The 10,752-nt window shown below is 33.6% G+C and overlaps 1 long non-coding RNA gene across 1 annotated transcript; it reads right to left on the reverse strand.

The window, feature by feature from the left end:
- Positions 1 to 1,872: 1,872 nt before the first annotated feature.
- Positions 1,873 to 6,138, reverse strand: LOC103093301 (uncharacterized). The gene is made up of 4 exons (XR_463673.2): positions 6,007 to 6,138; positions 4,827 to 4,931; positions 3,447 to 4,521; positions 1,873 to 2,007 (listed from the first exon to the last, which is right to left on the reverse strand). It is a non-coding gene; the product is annotated as an uncharacterized LOC103093301 (long non-coding RNA).
- Between the last annotated feature and the right edge of the window lie 4,614 nt (positions 6,139 to 10,752).

Here is a 10,752-nt window from a genome sequence, read left to right on the forward strand (position 1 = left end):
GTCAAATTAATAAGACTCAAAGTCAATTGAATATGAATAGACAGTTTTCAGATGAAGAAATCATATAAAATGTTCTAATTCCCTTTTGATTAGAAAAATGCAAATCAAAACAACTCTGAAGAACCACCTCATATCTAGCAGATTGGCCAAAAGACAGTAAAGAAAAATGATAAATGCTTGTGGGGATGTGGCAAAATTGGGACACTAATGCATTGCTGGTGGAATTTTGAACTGATCCAAATATTCTGGAGGGCAATTTGGATTTATGCCCAAAGGATTATAAAATAATGGACACTAATTCATCTAGTAACACTACTATTAAGTCTGTATCCAAAAGAGATAAAAAGGTAAAGAGTTTATTTATATAAAAATATTGATAGCTCATCTTTTTGTGGTGGCAAAGATTTGGAAATTAAAGGGATGTCTCACAATTCAATTGGGGAATGGTTGAACAAATTGTGTTGTATGATGGTAATGGAATACTATTGTGCCCTAAGGAATGTGGGACAGGATGATTTCAGAAAGAACTGGAGACCTATGTGAATTGATGCAGAGTGAAATAAGCAGAACCAGGAGAACATAGCATGTAGTAACTGCCATATTTGGAATGATAAAATGTGATAAACTTTGTTATTAACAGCTATACAATGATGCAGGACAATTCTAAGGGGCTTTGAAAAGAATGCTATCCACTTCCCTGAGAAAGACCTGATGGAGTAGAAATGCAGATGAAAATATATGATTTACCATTTGTTTATTTCAGTATATGTTTTTGAGTTTTTGTTTATTATGATTATTCTCTTGCAAAAATGAATCATTTGGAAAGTTGTATTGCATGATAATAAATGTATAACCTAGATTGAATTGCTTGTCAGCTTTAAGAGTAGAAAGAGATGAAGGGAGGGAGAAAATATGGATTATAAAACTTCAGAAAGGTGAAAATTTATTAAAATTTAAAAAATTTAAAAAACAAATAAGAACACTAATACCTAGAAATATTAAGTGACTTGGCTAAATCACATAAGTAGCAAGTGTCTGAAGTGGGTTTTGAATATAGGACTTCCTAACTTCAATTCCATCACCCTAGTTACCATCACCATTATGCTTTTGCTCTCAATTCCTATCCTTGTTCTGATATTTATTCCTATTCAGCCTTGGAAAATTCCCTTCATCATAATCCTCCATAAAATGAGGATTTATGCATGCTTTTACATTTTTCTCTCATTTATTTAACAATAATATATTAGGCATCTATATACTATGCACCTAACACTATTCCAGAAACTGGGAGAGTAGCAAAGAAAGGAAATCAGGTTCTCATGCTTGAGTTTAAAACCTAACATTTTATTTTTGAAATAAACATGCTGTCTGTCAACCATAATCTATCTATCTATCTATCTATCTATCTATCTATCTATCTATCTATCTATCATAGAACATAAGGGTAGGGAAATTGTTGAGGAACTTTTTAAAATCATTTTTTTCATAAACTGTAATGTGAAGCTGTAATTTTTCATGAGTATATTTTTCTCACTTAGCGCTGTTGTTTTTTAAAAATTATATCTATAGTAATATCTTTTGTTTTTGTATTATCTAGATTTTCTGCAGCCTTCTGAATTCCTCCTCACAGAGAACCATTTCTTTTAGAAAAGAATTTAAAAAATATATAAAACAGGAAAGGAGATAAAAATTACTAAAACATAGGCACTGACATTATATATTTGGGTATATATATCATATGTATATGTGTGCATGTAAATAAATGAATAAATGTATGGCAGTGCTCCACATTCCATGGATCCCTTTACTTCTGCCCAGAATTTGCAGTATGTAAAAGATGTTTTCAGAAGGTATTAAGGATATATTCATGCCTTTAGGTCAAATGTTTATTTGTGAGGGGCTGATCTTCCTTAAAGAGATGGCTGTTCTGTGTCTTCATCTTTTCGGAATTTCTATTTCTTACATTTTCCAATTTGAAAATTACAGGCTCAGCTATATAAAGAAAACCTGAAAAATGAATACCATGGATACAATTACAACAAAATAATAAAAAATACCCTAAAAATTACTAACAATAACAGAGAAAACAATTATAGCTAATTGAAGGGAAATATCCTGCCTCTTTTATATTTTGTATTCTCTGGCTTATAAATATTTACCTACCATTTAAATATGTGAACTATTATCTTTATATAATTCTTCTCATCTTCTCACTGAAATTTAATTTCCTTTATTAAGCTTGTAGGCGATATTGATGCCACAGGCTGCCTTCCAAAGTATAAAGTCTATAACTAAAAAATAATAAGCATTTCTATTTTTTTAATTTCTGGAATACTATACTGTATTTATGAGTTATCTCTCAAGGCTCAGTGTTCAATAGGTTGGCAGATAGAGGTCAGAGATTAATAGTATCATTTTTTGAATTAGTATGCTTAAGTCTAGAGGGAATTAACTTAGGCATGCTCTCTCGTTCTACATGCTGCCTCTTGCCATCTCTCCACTGTACCAGATTTGTGTAATAATAATATAAAACATAACCATTTGAGAGAACTAATATAGAGATTATTTTTGTCCCAATTCCTCCTTCTTTCCTTTCACTGTCCTGTTGGGGGAAGGGGAATTATGTTACTTCCAAAGCTTATGTATCTAAAATTTCTGTTTAATTCTACGGAATGTCCATTTAAGATAAAATGTTGATCCATCACATCAGTTTCTGGTTTCTGTACTTCTTTATCAGAAACTGGAAACCAGAGAATAAGTTAGTGAACAACAGTGTATATAGATGAGAACAAAAGCTGTCAAAAGCATAAACCTTTTTCAAAAGTGTTGGGATCATTCTTACTGGGGCCTCTAGACCTAAATGACTAAGACTCTTACTGATTTTTATTTTTATTTTATTTTATTTTTATTTATTTTATATTATTTTATTTCATTATTATTTTATGATTCACTCAAAATCAGAAATACTTCCAGTCTAATATGTAAACCAGGACCAGTGTCTCTAGGCAAACTGAGCTAGGAGAAAGCTGTTCATCATAAAAAAGAGACTTTGTAAGCACAGTTCCCTTATTTGACTTGAGCAATTTGACTTTTATAGTGTTTTTCAAGACTCATCTAATCCTGAGTAATGAAGGTATGGCCTAAGTAAAAGTCACACCCATTGAGCCAGTTGAAGAGAGAACCTGCTACATGTTATTATAACTACTCCATGCCTTGTTTTCTCTGTAGCACTTTAAAAAAGCATTTAAAATGTATTAATTTTTAAATTTAAGTCTCCTATTTCATTTTTTCAAGGAATTCTAATTGATTTTGGGCCCAAGATTTTTTTATACTTTGTAAATATGTTGGAGATACTTTTCCTGGTTTTGTTTCTTAAGCATCCCTGCCACCCTCACAATGTTATAATAATATTTTTTTTGCTCTTGTGGTTTGTTTGCTTACTTTACCTTATATCCTGGCTTTAGACTTTGTTAAGGCTAAACTCTATACTTCTGAAGGAAATGCATAAGCACAGCTTGTCTCCTCTTAGAGCCAGTTGCTTTCTTAGGTTTTGAGGATTGTTATTCCAAGATCTCATGGACAGCTAGGACTGGAACTAATGTTTTGAGTATTCCCAAAGCCTAATCACTGCCTTCCTAGTTTGGATCTGAGCACTACACCTGTGGTCTTACCCCTGTTTAAAGTTCCAGTAGACTATTCTTAGACTCAATTCATATTGCTAGTGGAAACTTCTACTGGTTCAGAGTGACAGAACTTCAAGTTCCTTTTTGGTTTGGGGTTCCTGTTGTTCTACTCAAGCTTTAGACTGCTCTAAATGTTCGAACTGAGATCCCTCACTGCTCCTGGGCTAAGAGCCACATGTCTACTGTATCATTTTGAACTTGACAGCCTGAGTTTGATATTGCTTCTCCTCCTGAATCTCCATCTCTCGAGAAAGGATCTCCTCCTTGGTCCACTCTGAATCGGTTACCTCGAACTAAGTAATGGTCAATACAGTTGCCAGTTGGTAACTGCTTCGGAATGGTTGAGGTCTCTCTCTGTGTAGGTATAGACTCTTTTCTTGCTCTGGTGCATAGTCTTGGTCTGTATGATATAATGTTTTGTGTGGTCATTTTTGGATGGGTGAAGTCCTCAGTGTCTAAAGACTATTATGACTAGTTCCTTATGGTGAACTTATATGGAAAACTGATTACTGTGACTTCTTTTCTTCAATTTTCCAATCACATCTAGGTTTGGTACTATCTTTGTGGAGTTGTAGGTGACATTTCAACTATATTTCTTCCTGTTGCTCTTTCATCTTGGCTCTTCCTAGCCAGCTAATTCCAAATACTATGTCATGAAAGTCAAAAAAAGCTAATGGGATTTTACTTTGGATTATTAGAACATTTGGAAAGAAAAAGGGAGATGGTAATTCTTTTGTACTTCTTCCTGGTCAGACCACATTGGTTACACTGTTTTAAGTTCTTGCCATTGCATTTTAGAAGGAACATTTTTATGCTGAAGATGCTCCAAAAAAGTTACCTAATACAGAGAAATGAGTAGGAGATAAAATATGTGAGTTTCTGTCAAAGAAAACAGTGACAGTTTTCTACAATAAAGAATATTTAGGAGGTAGGATAACTATTTATTGTAAAGACTGTAATGTTTGTTTCAAATTTTATGAAGTCAACATTTAAAAAATAATTTTCTGTTTTTATGATTCCAGAATAACTCTTGATTCCCCTCCCAGCCTTTCTGTTGTCCCAGTTCTGTGAAGCTCCTCTTTTGCATTTCATTTTTCTATAGTTCAATGTGTCTTCTACATGTCTTAATGGGAAGTGAGTTACCTTTCAAGACACTCTCCTGAATCTGCTGACCTGACTTCAGTTCAGTGAAAGCAGTGGACGTAGTGGCAACATTAACAGTGGAGAACATTCAAGTACCCAGGAATGCTAAGGGGAATAAGATTGGAAAACATAGTTGAAAGCATTTTGACAGAAAGAGATCATTGAGTGTCCTTGAACTTGGACTAGGAACAAAAACAGGGGCCATTTGGCAGTTCTATTGTCTATTACCCATTTAAAGGTTTCTTTCAGAGCAAAAGGAGCTTTGTATACAGCAAGGAAAAAGATCTAAAGACTTAATTTTTTGGCTCTGAACTCAAAAGTAAAGGGGAGACTAAGATCTTAGCCTCTAGTCCAAAATATACCCCTACAGTGGAGTAACTACATCATGAAACAATAGTAAAGGAGAATCAAGTAAATCAGTTACTCTAAACCTGAAGACCCTCCCAGCAGACTAACTGTGATGGAGTCCTGCATCAGTCTAGTTGAAATTCAACAAAATACAATCTATAACACCCACATATGGGTCAGAAACTTGTACAACTCATAAAAAGTAGGTAAAGAACAACCCCTACATCAGGTCATGTTGCTTGGGAAGCAGCAAAAATTTCAGGCATTTAAGCTGAGGTGTGAAAACAGTAGAAGCACATAAAAAAACTGTATATCAGATCAGACATCATTCCACAAAGTAAGTAGAGCCCAACACCAACATAAAATACAAAGTGAAAAGAATGAGAAAAAAGACCATAAAGATCTAATAGTATGACAGAGAAACAACACACCAACACAGAATAAGACAATGACTTGAAAATACCTAAGACAAAGCCTCAAAGAAAAATGTAGATCAAACACAAGCCCCCAAATAATTCTTAGAAGAATTAAAGGAGGTTAAAAAATTTTTTTAAAAACCCAAACCAAATAAAAGTATAGGGGGAAATGATAAAAGAAATTAGAACAGTGCAAGAAATTTAGGAAAAGATAACTGACAACCTTGTAAAGGACATATGAAGCTTACTGAAGAAAATAACTCCATAAAAATCAAAGGGAGTCATGAGACATCAAGAACTAATTTAGAAAGTAATAATATTGGAAAACAAATAGAAGAAAAGGTAACATATCTCATTGGGGAAAGAACTGACCCAGAGAATAGATTAAAGAGAATAATTAGTAATCATTAGAATACCTGAAAACTATGATGAGTAAAAGAGCCTAGGCAACATTAATAAATTATAAAGGAAAACTAGACAGATATCTGAGAACTAGAAGAGACAGTAGAAATTAAAAAAAAAAACAACCAAACACTGGTTACCCTCTGAAAAACACTCCAAAATGAAAACTGCTGGTCATGTCATTATTATTCAGTCCTGTTAGTTATGTCCAACTGTTTGTGACCCCATTTGGGGTTTCCTTGGCAACGATACTAGAGTGGTTTGTCCTTTAATTTTTCTGATCATTTTTTAGGTGAGGTGAAGAAACTGAGGTAAATATGATTAAGTGACTTATTCAAGGTTACATAGCTAGTAACTCAGGCTGGATTTGAACTCAGGTTTTCATGACTCTGAACATGGTGCCTTATCTACTATGCTTCCTAGCTGCCCAATATTCCAGGCATATTGGAGCCAAAATCCAGAACTCAAAGGTCAAAGAAAAAATATGCAAGCAGCAAGAAAAATAAGTAATTCATGTACTGATCACATAAGAATTCAAATACTAAGTACCTGATCAATAGCACATAAGATTTAGCAGTTTTCACTCAAAAAGAAGAGAGGCCTTGGAATATGATCTAAAAGAAGGCAGAAGATTTAGGAATACAGTGAAGAAAAACCTATCCAAGAAAACTAAGTATAATCCTAGAGGGGAAAAAAGACTCAAGCATAAAAAGTTAAACATGAGGAAGAAACCAGGGAACTAGAGTAACGATAAAATGCAATTTAGCAGCTTCTACATTAAAGGATCTCAGATAAATAAAACTGACAATCTAAATGAAATTGATGAATGTTTTAAAAATACACATTTTATAGATTAATAAAATACTTAAATAACCCTATCTTAGAAAAATAAATTGAACAAGTCATGAAATCCCTAAGAAAATAACCCTAGGACCAGATGTATTTAAATGTTATTTCTCCCAAACATTAAAAAAACCAATTCCAATAGTATATGGATTATTTGTAAAAATAGGTAAAGAACAAATTCAATGAAGTTCCTTCTATTACATAAATATGGTTTCTATAGTTAAACTCTGAAGAGTCAAAACACTAAACTATATATCTATTACCTAATGAATCTTTTTTAAAATTAATTTATATATTTAGAATATTTTTCCATGGTTACATGTTTCATGTTCTTTCCCTCCTCTTTTCCTTCCCAGAGCTGACAAGCAATTTAAACATGTATCATTGCTCAAAACCCATTTTCATATTATTCATATTTACAGTAGAGTGATCTTTTAACACCAATATTCTAATCACATCCCCATCAAACCATGTGACCTATCATATGTTTTTCTTCTGCATTTCTACTCCCACAGTTCATTCTCTGGATGTGGATACTGTTCTTTCTCATAAATTCCTCTGGATTGTCCTGGGGCAATGCATTGCTGCTAGTAGAAAAGTCTGTTGCATTTCACTGTGCCACAGTGTTTCCGTTTCTGTGTACAATGTTCTCCTGGTTCTGCTCCTTTCATTCTGCATCAACTTCTAGAGGTCTTTCCAGTTCTCAAAGAAGAGGCACTGATAGGGCCCTCAAGATTTAGCATAACTTGAGGTTACTTGGAACTTTCTCCCCTAAGAAACCCCTTTTCCCTTCAGGGCTCCCTCATGCTTACAAAGATTATCTGACTGCATTTATTTAATTAAAGATGATTTAATAACAAGTCCAAAAGGGAAGGTATCAAGATAGAGGGAATAGGGATTGCCCTATACCTTAGCACAGGTTGGTTTTCGAGTCTCTCTCAACTGTTGAGCTGAGCCCAGATCTCACAGGTTTTTGGAGGGTTTCTTTTATTACTATTCTATACTATATCTATGCTATCTTTCTTAAGTTTGAAGTCTTTAGCAGTAGACAGCAAGAGGAAAAGAGATCCTGACCTTCAGAGCTGGTTTAGCCTGTCTCTTTGGGCTAATGCTTAAAGACTAGAGTTATGTTTAAACAACTCCCCTTAAATTATTTTGTTCGATGGCACAATCCACAATAATCCAGGTAGAGAAAACAGTTGAGAAAATCCCAGGAATAGAGGAAGTTTCTATCCAGAGAGGCAGAGAGAGTTCCATCTAGTCCCAAGGTCCAGGAAAGAGTCCTGGCGAGAGCAACTGTCACTCTCCCAAGTCTCTCTCCTCCCCCTCCAACTGCCCTCATTGTTAATCAGACTTCTTTCCAACATTTCAAACCCTTTCTGTGCAATTTTTGTACAAGTATTTTTCATTATTATCTGTTTGGGATACAAACCCAGCAGAGGCGTGACTGAATCAAACAGCAGGCAGTCTTTTAAAAGCCTTTGAGCATAGTTCCAAATTGCCCTCCAGAATGCCTGGATCAATTCACAATTCCACTAGCAATGTATTAGGGATCTAATTTTGCCTCATTCCCTCCAATATTTGTCACTTTCCTTTTCTGCCATATTAACTAATCTGCTAGATGTGAGATAGTACCTCTGAGTTTTTTTTTTAATTTGCATTCCTATAATCAGGAGGGATTTACAACATTTTTTTCATGTAGTTGTTGATCATTTTGATTTCTTCATCTGAAAACTGCCTATTCATATCCTTTGACCATTTGTCAATTGGGGAATGGCTTGATTTTTTTTTTTTTTGTAAATTTGACTTAGTTCCTCATATATTTGGGAAATTAAACCTTTGTCAGAGTTTTGTTATAAAAATGTTCTCCCAGTTTTGGGTAGCATTGGTTTTGTTTGTACAAAATCATTTATATTTGATATAATCAAAGTCAAAATCAAATTTTGTAATATTCTCTATCTCTTGCTTTGTCTTAAATTCCTTCCTTTTCCACAGATCTGAAAGGTATATTATTTTATGTTAACCCAACTTATTATGATTTCATTCTTTATATTTAAGTCATTTACCCATTTTTAATTCATCTTGATATATGGTATGAGATGTTGATCTAAATCTGATTTTTCCCATACTTTTTCAATTTCCCCAGCAGTTTCAGTCAAATAGTGAGTACTTGTCCCAAAAGTTAAGATCTTTGGATTTATCGAACATTAGCTTGCTGAGGTCATTTACCCTTAGTCTATTTCACTGATCCACACTTCTGTCTCTTAGCCAGTATCATATTGTTTTGATGGCCACTGCTTTATAGTATAGTTTAAGGTCTGATACTGCTAGGCCCCTGTCCTTCATATTTTTTCATTATGTTCCTTGATGTTCTAGACCTTTTTTCCTTCCAGATGAAATCTGTTATAATTTTTTTAAATTATATAAAAAGATTTTGTTAATTTGATATGTTTGAATCAGTGCCATCATTGAATAAGTAGATTAATTTGGGTAGGATTGTCATTTTTATTATGTTAGCTCATCCTGCCTAGGGACAATTCTAACATTTCATTCACTTCCTTTACTTCTTTCTTTTTTATTTGATGGTTCAGTTTATCTAATTCTGAAAGGGGAGGGTTGAGATCCCCCACTAGTATGGTCTTATTATCTATTATCTCCTTAAACTCCTTTAATTTCTCCTTTAGAAATCTAGATGCTATGCCATTTGGTGCATACATGTTCAGTAATGATATTACTTCATTGTTTATAGTACCCTTTAGCAAAATGTAACTTCCTTCCTTATCCCTTTTAATCAGATCAACTTCTACTTTAGCTTTGTCTGGTATTATGATTGCTACTCCTGATTTTTTTCTTTAGATGATTCATAATAAATTCTGTTCTAGAAAATTCTTTTGCATCTATGTGTGTGTGACCCTGACTCAAATGTGTTTCTTATAAACAACATATAGTAGGATTCTCGTTTTTAATGCACTTTGTTATCCACTTCTGTTTTATGGGTGAGTTCATCCCATTCACATTCAGCATTAGGATTGCTAACTCTGAATTGCCCTTCATCATATTATCCCCTTTAGATCCTTCTCTATTCCCTTTCACTCTTCCTCCTGAACAGTATTTTACTTTTTGTCACTCCTCTCCTCCCCCTCCTTCCAATTACATTCCTTTCCATTGTCTTATTCCCTTTCTACTTTTTTGTAAGATAAGACAGAATTCTATTCCCCACTGAGTATACTTATTTTCCCCTCTCTGAGCCAGTTAAGATGAGAATAAAGTTTAAATATTGCCTGTCACCTTATCCTCCTCTCTCTATAATGATTTTTCACACCTCTTTATGTAATATAATTCATCCCATTCTGTTTCTACCTTCCTTTTCTCTCAGTGCAACTCTTTCCTTAACCCCTTGATCTTTTTACATATCATTCATATGCATGCATATAATATATACATATAATTTCATATCATCACATTTACATATACATCATACCATCTTATATTATCATATATATCATGTCATCATAATCAGCTTAATTCCCCACCCTCTTTCTGAGTAAATTCCTTTTATCTTCTCTACTACTAAGAGTAATTTTTGAGAATTACAGATATTCTCTTTCCATGTAGACATATCAATATTTTGATTTTAATGCATCCCTTAAATTTTCTCTTTCTTATTTATTTTTTTTTGGGTTTCTCTCATGTCTCATGTTTGAACTTCAATTTTTTTTTTGTTTAGGTGTGGTTTATTCCATAGGAATGCTTGTAAAATTTTTATCTAATTGAATTTTTTTCCATTCCCCCCCCACCCCCAAATGAATATACTGAGTTTTGCTGGGTAGGTGACTCTGGATTATAAAACCAAATATTTAACCTTCCTAAATATCATATTCCATGCCTTTAAATCCTTTCATGTAGAAGTTGCT

Source organism: Monodelphis domestica, chromosome 3 (genome assembly GCF_027887165.1).
Source record: "Monodelphis domestica isolate mMonDom1 chromosome 3, mMonDom1.pri, whole genome shotgun sequence".
Classification (NCBI taxonomy): domain Eukaryota; kingdom Metazoa; phylum Chordata; class Mammalia; order Didelphimorphia; family Didelphidae; genus Monodelphis; species Monodelphis domestica.